Genomic DNA, 14460 nt, shown 5'->3' on the forward strand with positions numbered 1-14460 from the left:
TCTACCAATCCACAATTACTCACCAACATGACTCTAATATCACCATCTTTATATCGCAAAACTATTAAAAGTAATCAAACATATCATATTCATTGATTTACAAGTTTAATGTAGGATTTTATGACTAACCATGTTAATGACCAAATCCTGTTAACTCTCTAAATAGATATAAGTAAAGCATGAGAGTTTAATTCTTTCTACAAAATATATGCCCACGCTCTAACAAATATAAGTGAAGCAAAAGAGCATTCTACAAATGGCGGTTTTCTATGTGTAGAGAAACTGGCAATCCAAACTTCAAATGATATAAGTGAAGCACATGAACCATTCTATAAAGCCATACTCAAAAAATATAAGTGAGGTGAAAAGAGCCTTCCATAAATCAACCAAGGACTTTCTCATACCAGCATGGTGCATTAGTAAAATGAAAATAAAAAGCACACGACGCTCCAAGATTTACGCATATCATGTGACGAATAAAAACATTGCTCCAAGTGAAGTTACCTATGGTTGTTAGAAGAAAGAGGGGATGCCTTCCGGGGCATCCCCAAGCTTAGGTGCTTGGGAGTCCTTGAATATTACCTTGGGGTGCCTCTGGCATCCCCAAGCTTAGTCTCTTTCCACTCCTTATTCCTTCATCCATCATAATCTCGCCCAAAACTTGAAAACTTCAATCGCACAAAACATAACAAAACCCTCGTGAGATGCGTTATTGATAATAAAGCAAATTACAACTTGAAGTACTGTTGCCAACTAATTCATATTTTGATTTTCATTGTATCTACTGTAATATAACTTCTCCATGGCTTATACCACCATTACAATCGATAGTTTCATCAAAACGAGCAAACCAATGCATCCGAAACAGAATTTGTCAAAAACAGAATAGTCTGTAGTAATTTGTACATTCACCATACTTATGTAACTCTAAAAATTCTGAAAATTTAGGAAGAAATAAAAAAATTCATAGTAGTACTGTGTAAAAATTTTAGAAACTTTTGACATTCCAGTAAAAAAATTAAATTCACGCACTACAGCCAAAGTTTCCGTTTTTGCACCGCACACACCAAAAAAGCAATCTAATCACCCTAAAGGAAAATCTTGGCACATTATTTTTATAATACAATGGATTTATACAAGGGGATAATTATTTTTGTTGAAAAGGTTCTCATCCTCATCTTTTTCAACCAATGAGCCCAGAGTGTCATGAATTTCTTCTTCCATAGATTCGTGCAAAATATTAGTCTCTTCTTGGATAGCAGAGACTTTCTCAATAAATCGGTCAATATGGGCATTATATTCATAATTGGCATAAAAATAATGAAGCATAGACAAATTTTGAGATCAGTAAACAACATCATCATAATCTTCATAGTCTTGAAACAAAGCTTCAATTTCATAAGCACCCTTAAAAGCAACAAAATCTTCTATTTGTTCCACATCATAGTAATCATATATACCATTAGCATAAGAAGCCAAGGTTTCATTATCATTAAATTTACATGAAAAGGGAAGGTGTTTAGCCTTCGTCCTAGAGCAACAAGTAATATCATATCTCAAGCATAGATTCCAAGCATACCATTTCAACATATGATGTTGATCCCATAACATTTTCCCTTTTTGAGTCAAGCGATAATCCCTAAAGTATTCACGTTGATCCAACGTGTCTCCCATTATATAGTTCAATGGGGTTTTCTCGGGATTATGAAAGTAGTGCATAATATCTTCCACATAATGAGCATCGAGGGTTTTAGGAGGTTCCCCATCTCCATGAGTAGCAAGTACATCTAATTTGTTTGGTATTTCGTGTTCCATATCCATAACTAAAGGTAGAGAACAACTTAAACATCAAATAAAATCTACTTAGTGATAAAGCAAACTAGCACACACGAGAATATTCACCCCATGCTATTGCTCCCCGGGAACAGCGCCAGAAAAAGGTCTTGATAATCCACAAGTATAGGGGGTCAATTTTAGCCTTTCTCGATAAGTAAGAGTGTCGAACCCAATGAGGAGCTAAAGGTAGATCAAATATTCCCTTAAGTTCTATCGACCACTGATACAACTCTATGTACGCTTAACGTTCGCTTTACCTAGAACAAGTATGAAACTAGAAGTACTTTGTAGGTGATAGAATAGGTTTGCAAGAAAATAAAGAATATGTAAATAGAAACTAGGGCTGCTAAGGTAAAGAAACAACTAAGTTGGTCTTCGTAGAGATCTTTTTGTCACAGGAAGGTTATTTGTCCCTAGGCAATCGATAACTAGACCAGTAATCATTATTGCAATTTTATATGAGGTAGAGGCATAAGCTAAGATACTTTCTCTACTTGGATCATATGCACTTATGATTGGAACTCTAGCAAGCATCCGCAACTACTAAATATCATTAAGGTAAAAACCCAACCATAGCATTATAAGGTATCAAGTCCTCTTTACTCCCATATACAACAACCCATCTACTTGGGTTTATGCTTCCACTAGTAGAAAAAGGGCCTTTTGTCCCGGCTCGTAAGGGCCTCCTGTCCCGGTTTTGGAACCGGGACAAAACGGTCGTTACTAATGCCCTTGTCCTTTAGTCCCGGTTCTTACACGAACTGGGACAGATGGGCCTCCACGTGGCCGCTGCTGCCAGGCCAGGCAGGGGGCCTTTAGTCCCGGTTGGTGACACCAACCGGGACGAAAAGGCATCCACGCGTCAGCACCTGGCTGGAGCTGAGGTTTTTTTTGAAAGGGGCTGGTTTAGGGGTTAATTTAGGTTGTTATTATCTAGCTAATAGAGAAAAGTGTCCTCTCTTATTTAACTCCGTGCTTGGTTTACCAACGCTACTGCTATGCCTAACGTTAACACGACTTAGATGGAAAAGTGTCATCTCTTATATATCTCCATGCTTGGTTTACCAACGCTACTGCTACTGCTATGCCTAATGTTAACACAACTTAGAAAAGTGTCCTCTCTTATATATCTTCGTGCTTGGTTATCCGTCGTGCTTTGTCGAACATATTTACAAAATGTAGACACGAGTTACATGCACATATATGCATCTTTTTTACACTATATCATTTCATATCATTTCTGTCGAATGGCAATAGTATTCTAATCGATCAACTAACAACTCATCATAAACTTAATCATATACCATGTTATCATATGATACACATAAAATAAAACAAAGAAACATCATAATATATATATAGTCATCATATGCATCATGCATCCTAATTAAACGATCATGTCATGTAATAATATAAACTAGAATAACTTGTCTTTCATAAGACCTAGTCCTCGCTCTTATATATAATGTCATAAAACAGAATAAGACCTAAGGCTCCATGATGAATCACAAAGATCCAACGGTCTCCAGCTTGTGGCTTGCGAACCTTCTTTATTTCCCTCCATGCTTCAATTTGGAGTCTTTTTGATCTTGATTTGAAGTTAATCAAGTATGGACCATAGAACTCAGCCCTCAGCGGGCTTCTAATTCTCATTTGACTTTTTGGGTCCATTAATGGAGGCACTACATCATGTCGCAGTTGCTCTTGAAGAACATAATAATAATCTAGTTAGCAATGTAATCAACACCATTTATGCAATAGTGGAGCATACTTAATTAGGAAACTCTTACCAAGACATTTCGACGAATGTCATCTGGACTCAACCTATGCACTAGTGGCATGTAAAATGAATAATTTTGGCCAATTCCAAAATGATATGGGAAGGTATCCCTAGAAGCCAGACCACGAGCAACAAGAAAGTGGAGAAGATCATCCTTCTCCTCCCAAGTTAGATGTGATCCATACATGTAGTGTGTCGTGTCAATTAATTTCCGTAATTCAGTCGAAGCAAAAAAATAATCTATAAATTATAATTTAACAAATTTAGTATCTGGATGAACACCAACTATTTCTAAATATAAATGCAAATTACTTCACATGAGGGTAAAACAAGAAGCATATCATCGACAACCACCCAAATTTTGTAATAATTTAATGTTTTGAAAATACTTAGAAATTTTGTAATTGTCCACAAGATATGAGTATAACTTGTTAAAACGTCAAATTTAATTTTGTAATAGTACACCTTGAGATCTAAACAGTTCCACACAATGTGGGCATTATATAAACCATTCAAAATGACCACATGTGCTATGATCATTCAAAGGACAATTTGGGTTGTTGTTGTTGTTTGTACAACATGTAACATGAGACAATTATAACTATGGCCCAATAACTAGGAACCTGCAACGTGTGGCCAAAGCTTTAATAGACAATGAACACCACATGACATGTAAATTGCGAGAGGAAAACAAGTTGACTACACCAACTATTTCTAAATATAAATGCAAATTACTTGACAAATATGGTTGAGAAACTCACATGGAGGTAAAACAGGAAGCATATCATTGACAACCACCCAAATGTCGATGTTGTCTCGCATATTATATTCAGGACGAAGATCGAAAGTGATTTCCATTCCCTTCTGAAATCCATATGCCTTGCAAAGATCTTCCCACTCTGGGCACCCAAATTCTGTTTGAAAAAATAAATTAAATACTTGGATAACAAACGTGTGACCATGTATAGTCCTCAGCTTAGCGCTCCTCGTCTCAATTCTCTTGTGGTCTTCAAAACCGAGCCTCTCCAACACATATCTTCTTGCATGGCAAGGGAGGCACATATCGCCGTTCTCGTCAAGCTTCATGCTGAAGAACCTATCGTCTCGCAGGTGAGGCATGTCGCACATACCCCGAGAGTCGCCGCAATATTCACACTCCCAATATCCATCGTGAGACATTTCCTATTTTAATGTGGTCAATGTGTGTAAACAACAATATAATCGTGACACACTATATATATCGAAAGAATTGAACATCTATATATTCCGATCGACAAAACTTAGCACAATTTAGCAAGCAAAAGTGAGAAACTAACTATTGTTTATGCATAGTCATCGAACCAACCCTACTTAATTGTGCTTAGCACATGAGCATCAGTATTAGGTAGGACCAATAAGCAAAACCAAATCGCAAAATAAAGTAGTATTCAAATTAGCATGCATTCAATTATAAGCAAAACTACATCATCTCTTGTGTCCGTACATCGTCAAATATTATCACTAATACTCCTCGAATACTATCATACATATATCATCACTAATACAGCTAGAACCGTAGCGCCCGACGGGTCACGTCGCGGGAGGTGGAGACCCAAAGAGAAGGAACCACCACACGATCATAGCTCCAGTGAGATCCCTGAAGAACCTGCCAGGTATTCTCGAACCTGCCCTCCAATGCAACCATGTAGCGACGGACGTGCTCGTCCTCCTCGCTGACACGGTGACGTATCACCTCCGCGGTGTCCGGAAGCCTCGGCACCATCACTGGCCCACGCGACCACCACCAAACAAGGTTCGGGTCAACAACGGGCTGGCTCCTCACCAACCTACGCCCCCGAAACGTAGCACCTCCCAATACCAGCCGGGCGGAGCCCAGTCCCGGACATGGCCCCTCTCATCAAGAAGGTGTCCTCCACCGAGTCGACGACGAGGATGCGGGATAGGCATCATAAAATGAACTAAAAAAATAAACTAGATCTATTAATTTTCTTGCTAAAAATAAACTACTTCTATATATAGTAAAATAAAGTAGTTTTATTAAATCAACTAGTTCAACTACTAAGCACTTACTATAAATAAATAAAATAAAGTAGTTCTTACTAAAAATAAACTACTTCTATATATAGTAAATTTAATAAAGTAGTTTTATTAAATCAACTAGTTCAACTACTAAGTACTTACTGCAAATAAATAAAATAAAGTAGTTCTTACTAAAAATAAACTACTTCTATATATAGTAAAATATTAACTCTCTTCTGATGATAATGTCTGTACAACAAAGGTTACTAGAAAACTTCCTATAACATTTCTGATATTATTATTTCAAAGCACCCAAAAATAGTCCAGTTTATAAAGTCTATTGCTAAAAAGCTGCCACTAGTTACTCGTAGTCTCACTTTTCTTTGCAAAAAGCAGAATTTCAAGAAATCATAAGTTTTTCTTTCGAACAGATATTTCAAGAGTAGTCAAAATAATAACTACTTGACAATAAAACAACAAGCATCATGTACAACAATGAAAGCACTGCTCTGTAACACAATGAACCGGCTACAAACGCAAGCATGCTTTCAACGCTTATTATCTTCGGCATAGCATATAAAAGTAGTCTAAAACAATGGAAGGACAATAATGATTTGATTTCTCTATAATTTAGTTTGCAGTGCTACTGGAAATTATTGGGGCACAACCTGTTCAACTATTTTGGTTATAAACTTCTTAACACACTAATATGCAAAGACAACACAATTAAGAAAATTCAACGCCATAATGATCACTAAAGGTAGAGAACAACAATCATCAAGATAACTAAACATTGTATAGAAGGATAGCACATATATACAATGAAGTCTTGAAAATAATCACTAAAGGTACTTTATGTACATTTAACAAATTCCACATCACCGTTCCAGCATGTATATCTTACAAGAAGTGGCTGTATGGAAACCTGGTTGAATGATTTCTGTAAGTACATAATTAGACGAGAAATTGCAAAAAAGGACATGTGTGAGGGTTGCTGATCGAAAGCATAGACCATTACTTTGTGACTGACATTGTTTTTCTATAAATTTAGTATGAAATATATCTTTTCAAAATATAAGAACCAAACAATCTGATACGTGGCCATGGATCAGTATCCAAAGGAGATCATCCTTGCAATATTTATGGAATAACTCATTTAAAATAGGAAAGAACTAAAACCTTAAGATATTGAAATGCTTTATATGTTGTATATGTTATTGAAATGCTTTAAGAAAGGAAAGGAGTCATTTGCTAACAATTGGGTAAAATGTTAATGAATTGAAACAATTACAGACATGTGAGAGTTGTCATCAATGAATAAAATGGCACGTGAGCGTGGGGGTGCACGACACCAGCGAGGGGAGAGGATGGGGGCGCCTGAGCGCAACGTGGGGAGAGGAGGGGCACCAGAGTGTAGCCCGATGGGAGGAGGCCAGAGCTAGAGGAGTAGAGGGAGGAGTGGCGGCGGATCTCACCGTGGGAAGCATAGGAGGGCCTGGCTGCTCGTCGGCAGGCAAATGGAGGAGGCCCAGGCGGCCGACATAGGTGGCGGCAACGACGAGGACGGCTTCGGGGGCGGCAGCGACTCGGGCAGCCTGGCAGCGTCGGGGGCAGCGGCGGCGTCGGCGTCGGGATCGAATGGGAGAGGGGGAGAGATCAAAATTTCTAAACTGCCGCTTATGTAGCCCCACCTTTAGTCCTGGTTGGTGGCACCAACCGGGACCAAAGGTCTCTTTTGAGCAGCCCGAAGGGCGGGAAGAAGAGGCCTTTTGTCCCGGTTGGTGGCACCAACCGGGACTAATGGTGGCATTGGTCCAGGTTGGTGTCACCAACCAGGACCAAAGGTCTCTTTTCAGCAGCCCGAAGGGCGTGAAGTAGAGGCCTTTGGTCCCGGTTGGTGGCACCAACCGGTACCAATGCCCCCCTTTAGTCCCGGTTGGTGCCACCAACCGGGACCAAAGGCCTTGCACTGGCGCGGTGCGGTGCTATGTTTTGTCCCACCTCGCTAGCCGAGATGGGCTCGGAGTGGTTTATAAGCCGTGCCGAACCAACCACTTCGAGCTCCTCTCTACTGTAGGCTTACGGGCCTAAAATCACTCTATGTGCTTGTGGGCCTACTAGGCCTACTGCGGGCCTGCATCCTGGCCCTAGTAATGGGTTTCTAGTCGTATGCACGCCATGGTGGCCCTGTAGGTGGCACTTTTTTTAAAAAAAAATCTAGTTTTTTTGCTTTCTTTTTTGTTTCTAATTACTTATTTATTTTATTTTATGATAATTCTTTTTGCTATTAAAGTTTGTAACAAAATTATAATTACTTATCTATTTTCTTTTATGATAATTCTTTTTTGCTTTTAATGTTTTGAACAGAAAATACTTTGATAATTTTAGTTGCATAAATTCTATATAATTTTAGTTTCAATAATACTAGAGGTTTATAAAAGCTTTTTAGTTGATTCCTTTAGTACCAGTTCTAAGGCTGTTACAAAGGCATTTTATTTGATAAAGGTTCTAAGGCTGGGGCCCCACGAGCACCTTTTAGTACCGGTTCGTGGCATGATCCGGTAGAAGAGTTTTTTAGTTGATTCTTTCTGCAGCTATTTTTTAGTCCCACCTCGCCAAACGAGTGGCACTCGCCGCGGTTTATAAGCCCTGAATGTAGAGACGATGAAGGGAGAGGCGCAGTGCTCACCTGCACGTTGCTTAGCTTCAAGCCTTGTGGAAGTGGTGTGGACTCCACGGAGCTATCAGGGTTTCGGACAAAACCTACACATATCTCCGTGCAGTCTACACTATTTCCTCAAGGCCTGAAGCTAAGCAACGTGCAGGTGAGCATTGCACCTCTCTTTTATTTTTAATTACTTATTAGAACTCCGGACTTCTTATTTTATTAAAGTTTATTTTATTTTATTTGGTTTCTACTTACATCATTAATTTTCATCCCTTTTGACTTCATATGTTATTTTACATGCATTTACTAATTATTTTGAGCTATAAGACCCTTATGAGGAAAAGCATTTCAAATGAACTCTGAAAAGGTTGGAATTTGGCATGGTACCATCATTTCATCCACATAGCATATGCAAGAAAGTTGAGAGGGTTACGGCAAAAACTGGATGCACTTCTTGTACAAAACGGACAATCTCTTTCGAAGTATCAAGATTTCATACGGAAACTCGTCTGTTACAAAGGGATTTCATTTTTTTGAACTTATTTGAACTCCATAGTTTTTCTGTGTTCAAAATGCACCATTCAAAGCCACATCATCAATTTACAACCCTTTCTGGCTTCATTTGTTATTTTTCACGCACTTACTGATTATTTTGAGCTATAAGACCATGAAATTGAAAATCATTTGAAATGAACTCTAAAAAGGTTCCAAGTTGGCAAGGTATCATCATTTCACCCACATAGCATGTGCGAGAAAGTTGAGAGGGTTACTAGAAAAACTGGATGCACTTCGTGTACTGTCACATCCCTGGTATTCCTTGTTAGTGTTTAATAACTTGTGCTCATATCTTGTTTCATTGCATTCAAGAAATGTAAATAACTCAAAAGAAGTGATGAAATCCAAAGCAAAACCCTAGCCACTTTTTATTCAAAAGAATTCCAACAAGGGCCAAATCAATGAACCCAAAATGGCCATTAGAAAAGTTCACCTTTTCTGATAAATATAGAAAACAAGATATCAGAGATGAAACCTTATTTCAAAATACTTTTGGCATTTTAAATTTAAGTTAAAAGCTACTGAAATCAACTATATATTTGATTTCAAATATTTCAAAGTTTCCAAAAATGTTGAAAACTTTATGAGTGGTTGGAAATATTCCAACTAACACTCTGGTATTTTTCAAACCATTTTTAGGAATAGTTTGGAGCCAAAAACAAATGAAATAATATCAGAAATAATAAAATAGAAATAGAAAAGAAAAGAAAATGAAAAAGCTCTACCTGTCGCTCACGTGGCCCAGGCCCAGGTGCTCCCCATCGTCTTCCTTGCCAGCGAGCAGCAGGAGGTGGCCGCCGCTCGCTCCGGCGCGGCCACGCACCTGTGCGTCTGCCTGGCCGCCGCGTCACGTTGGCACGAACGGGGATAAGCTCCCTGAGGTCTCCCCGAGCTAAACCCCTCCCCTTTCGCCCTGCTCTCTTCTCCCTCTCTCGGTCGCCATGACCGCAAGCTCGAGCTTGAGCTCGCCATCAATAAAGTCCTTCTCCCTCTCTCCTGAACCATGCAACGGCTTCGCCTTCGCTCCCCGAAGCTCTCCAGCTTGTCGCGCGACGCCAAGAACCCGTGAGACGCCGTGACGCCATCGTCTTCCTCCTCGGGTCACGGAGTTCGCCGCTGTCATTCTTCCTCCTCAGGACATCCCCGAGCCCACTCTCGGCGCCTCTGCACTCCCCGTGAGATCAGGGTTCTTTCCCCTAAGTTTTCCCCCTCAATCCCTTCCTCTAGGCCCCGATTCCACCGGAGCCCGACGAGATCCGCCGCGGGACCTCGTCGCCGGTAGCTCTCCGGTGATCGGCTAGTCCATCTGAGGCCAACAATGGCTTTAGTGCATCGTGTAGGTGTTGTAGGAGCCCAGCCCCGTGTGTGATGCCATGTGTTTCGATGACCCCGATGATGCCCGAGCTTCGGTCGCCGCCAAGCTCGTCGCCGGCGTCATCTCCGGCCATCTTAGCCTGGGGTCTTCGCAGAAATGGAACTGCGGTTGTGTGTTGGTTCGTTTGGTGCCCTCCACCGTGCATTTGGTCATCAGAGATGCATTCCCGAGCCCCTCCGCCGTTCTGGTGGTCGCCGGAGGCTCACCGCCGACGAGACCGACCTCGCCGCCGGTGGAACTGACCCCCTGAGCCTATGACAGGTGGGGCCAGCCCCTGGCTTATTAAGTTTAGTAAAGATTAAAAATAACTTATTTAATTAACTTAAACAGACACTGACAGGTGGGTCCTACTCTGTTAATTAACTAATTAAGTTAAATCTAAATTAAAACTGGTCAGAGTCACTGACCAGTGGGTCCCACTGGTCAGGTTTGACTTTCAACGGCCAAATTGACCTGCTGATTTCATGCTGATGCAATAAAGACTTTTCTATTTAAAAATAATTCCAGAATAAGTTCAAAACTTTGGAAATTCATAGAAAATTGAATATAACTCAAAATTTGACAAATAAGATATGTAAAAGGATCAGAAAAATTCAAGGACTCCAATGGTGCTATTCTCTTGCATGAAAAAGAAAGTTATGAAACAACATCAGGTCAAATCAATTAAAAGAATGTAAAAAATTATAATTCAAATGATATTTGAATTATGATTTCAAATCAAGATCACCCCAAAGGGTTCTGCTAGTCATTTTAAACCATGCTACATTGCATTTCATGCATCATTTTGTTGCATATGTTTGATATTGATTGATTGTTGTTATTCCGGTAGGCTCCGCCCCTCCGGATACGTCTGATTATCCGACTGACGGATATCACCCCTCTGCTGAGCAACAAGGCAAGAAACCATTTTGGTCATCCCGATAAATCCCATGTTCTCGCTCCTGCTCTTACTTATTGCATTAGGTCAAAATGCTTTCACTGCTTTTATCACGTTAGGTGAACCCACTTCCTTTGCATGACATGTCCTTGTCACGATAATAGTTGAACCTTGCAACCTAGCATAGCTGGTAGATGCTTGAGACATGATGTGCCTTATCCTGCTATGCATGCTATGCTTATAGTTGTGTATGGTCTATCATCTGGGTGATGAACAGAATTGTGAGAATGTGTTCAGTGAGTAAAGGTGGTGTGTTGAAACTGATTTGGTAAAGGTACCGGTGAAAGGCTATTTAGGATTACATGGCGGGTTGTTTCATTGGAACCGTCTTTAGAAAACTGAGTTCCGTGTATGTAATCCAAGACAAGATACTACCACATGTTGGGCCCTGAAATATGACCCCGCTCGACTTATTAACCGCTTAGTACTAGGTCCAGGAGTTGCAAGTAGTTTCTGGTGTTTATAGTCATGCTGGAGGCCGTGCGTAGCGCTGACCTTAGAGGTGGGCTATGATGCGGTAGGCAGTGGCACGGTGTACCAAGTGGCACCTGGATGGTGGGCTTGGGAACCCTGCGCACATCGTTTGGGACCGTGGCGGAAACCTCGCTGGACTTCCGTGCGGGTTACCCTCAAATAGGCGATAGACCTGGACTAAGTATTAGCGTGGTTAACGTTCATGGCCGACTCCCTCGCTGGGCTTCCGCTTGAAGGTTGCCGAGGTGCATGACGTGCACATGGCGATAAGTGGCGAGAGCGTGTGTGAAGATGTACACCCCTGCAGGGTTATGATCTATTCGAATAGCCACGTCCACAGATATGGACTACTTGGAGGCATATGTTGTTCATAGATAACTATAATGGCTACTCATAAAATTGTGAAGATAAGTGTGAGTGTCGTGGATGGCATTTCCGTAGGGAGACGTAATGATTCCATGATGGAGTATTGTTGTGGTGTTAGTGGAGTCGTGTGCGAGAAACCTAGTTGTCAAAACTATTTAAAAATGCAAGTTGTCTAGCCAAGAGTCAAATGCTAGCTTTCTGCATCAAACCCCACAACTCCTTGTTGATACATTGCATGAGTAGATAGTTTATCCTAAAGTCTTGCTGAGTACTTTTGTACTCACGTTTGCTTAATAAATTGTTGCAGAGGTCGTTAATGACCCTAATGGAGGGTTCTACCTAGACATCGACGACGACGAGTAGCTGGTATCCCAGCTATGATCTGGCCCTAGGATGGGTCTGTAGATAGTCAGGCCATGTGCCTTTATCTTTCCGTCTGTCTGTACTCAGACAGCTTTAATCTTCCGCTGGCTTGTAAGACTTGTGTGTATGAATTATGATGATGGGTCGTGAGACCCCTATCTGTGTAATATTATGTGTGAGGCTCTTCCGAGCCTTCTAAATAAAGTTTTATTTTATGGTTATGTTGTGATGCCATCGATGTATCTATACATATCGGTATGCCATGCGTACGTGTGTTGTACTTGATATGTAAGGGGTTCGAATACCTAGTCGTATGCCTTAGTAGCACTCCTTACGGGGAAATGCCCCTTTGTGATTCCATCGAGCCATGGTAGTTCGCTACTGCTCCGGACACATTGGTTGACCGGCATGTGTCCTTCCTAGCTGCTATGTTTGTCCCTTTGGGAAATGTCACGCATTGTAATGGAGTCCTTGTAGCTTGCTACGACTCGTCTACATTCGCTGATGACCGACACCTGCTTTGCTGGGTCATGTATGCCTGTCCCTGTATGGAAGTGCCACTTTAGTTTATGACTAGACATGTCAATCCGGGTTCTTTGACATTGGATTGCTAGCGACACAATTGCATACGCGAGTGAAAAGGCGCAAACGGTCACGGCTAAGGTAAGGCTGCAGCTGTGGGGATAACCGTGTGTGAGACTGCAAAGAGATGCGATGTGTTACAGGCTGGATTCCTATGGCTTAGGATCGGGGTCCCGACAGCGTTGCTATCAGAGCCTGACTGACTCTAGGATTACTAAGCCAAACTGGTCGAAGTTGAGTCTAGAATTGCTTTAGTTATATATAAGGGAATTGTTTGCGGAAGGGAACGTTAGACTCTTGCTTCTCTTCTCAAGTTATTCTATTCTGGTCATCCTCATCTTTTCTACGGGGATTAAGGACTAGGTTACTTATCTTTCTCTTAGGCTCGTGTTTCTGATAGATAGATGATAGGACAACGCGTCGAGAGTTACTTCGGGTTTCTTTTATTCCAAGGAAAAGAAAGTAAGTTTTGATGACCATGGAATTGAACTTGGTAGTTGAGTGGTTACGCTATCCTATTTTTATGGGTTGTCTCAAACTTGTTTTTGAGCATTTACAACCGTTATGCTTCCCAATTTTTTCTTCAGAGCTCTAATGCTTTTGCATTACTCTCTATTTTCACATGCCTGGCCGTCCTTCTCGTCAGGTGGTCCGTCTGACTAGGTGCATGCATGTGCCAGGTCATACGGCCATGCTAGTCAGGATGATGTGTGTATCCGGTTACCGCTGGTACCCAGAGTACATAGTGGAGGAGCAGTATCGGGATTTTAATCAGAGTCATTACCTCTGCACTGTTAGGGTATTCCCAGATTACCCGAGAGCTGATGAGCCGATGCATTGGTCTTATGGATTGGGGGTCACTGTTGACATGCCAGTACAAGATTCTGCCTATTCAATGCTGACCATCATGAGGGCTAGACATGCACTGCTGCAGAATACAGAGTTCTGCTATGTTCCTGCCTCTCAGCCAGGAGAAGAGGGATACCTCAGTGGGGTCTACTTTGATTCCTCTATGGAGGATCCGCTGCTGCAGTCCACTGCTGAGATGCTAGAGAATAGAGACAGGGATGCTCGTGCCATTCGTATGGAGCTCTATGCTACACGTGCTCGTCTGTGGACGGCTTTGACACAGCTGGCACCTGTAGTCCAGACAGGGTATGGAGATATGGAGATGCTGAACCCTGTTAGGACCCATCTTCTAGCTCATGTTGACTGGCCTTCTATAGGAGGAGTCACCCCTCTTCGGGCACCTCTACTACCACTAGTCAGGGGACGAAGACCACACCCGTGTCCTTACGGTTCCCACGGGTCTCAGGCTGGCGTGTTTCCTGATCCGCAGGTTGAGCTCCCAGCCATGGAGGCAATCTTTATGAGATGTTCTATGCGGATGCCTGAACCGTGAGTGAAAGGATGGTATGGTAGTAGTTATACTTCCGCAGTCCTGTGTGTCTTGTGGAGTATGCTTGTGTCGTGAGATGAATTCCGGAGGCATAGATAAATAATGT

Source organism: Hordeum vulgare, chromosome 5H (genome assembly GCF_904849725.1).
Source record: "Hordeum vulgare subsp. vulgare chromosome 5H, MorexV3_pseudomolecules_assembly, whole genome shotgun sequence".
Taxonomy (NCBI): domain Eukaryota; kingdom Viridiplantae; phylum Streptophyta; class Magnoliopsida; order Poales; family Poaceae; genus Hordeum; species Hordeum vulgare.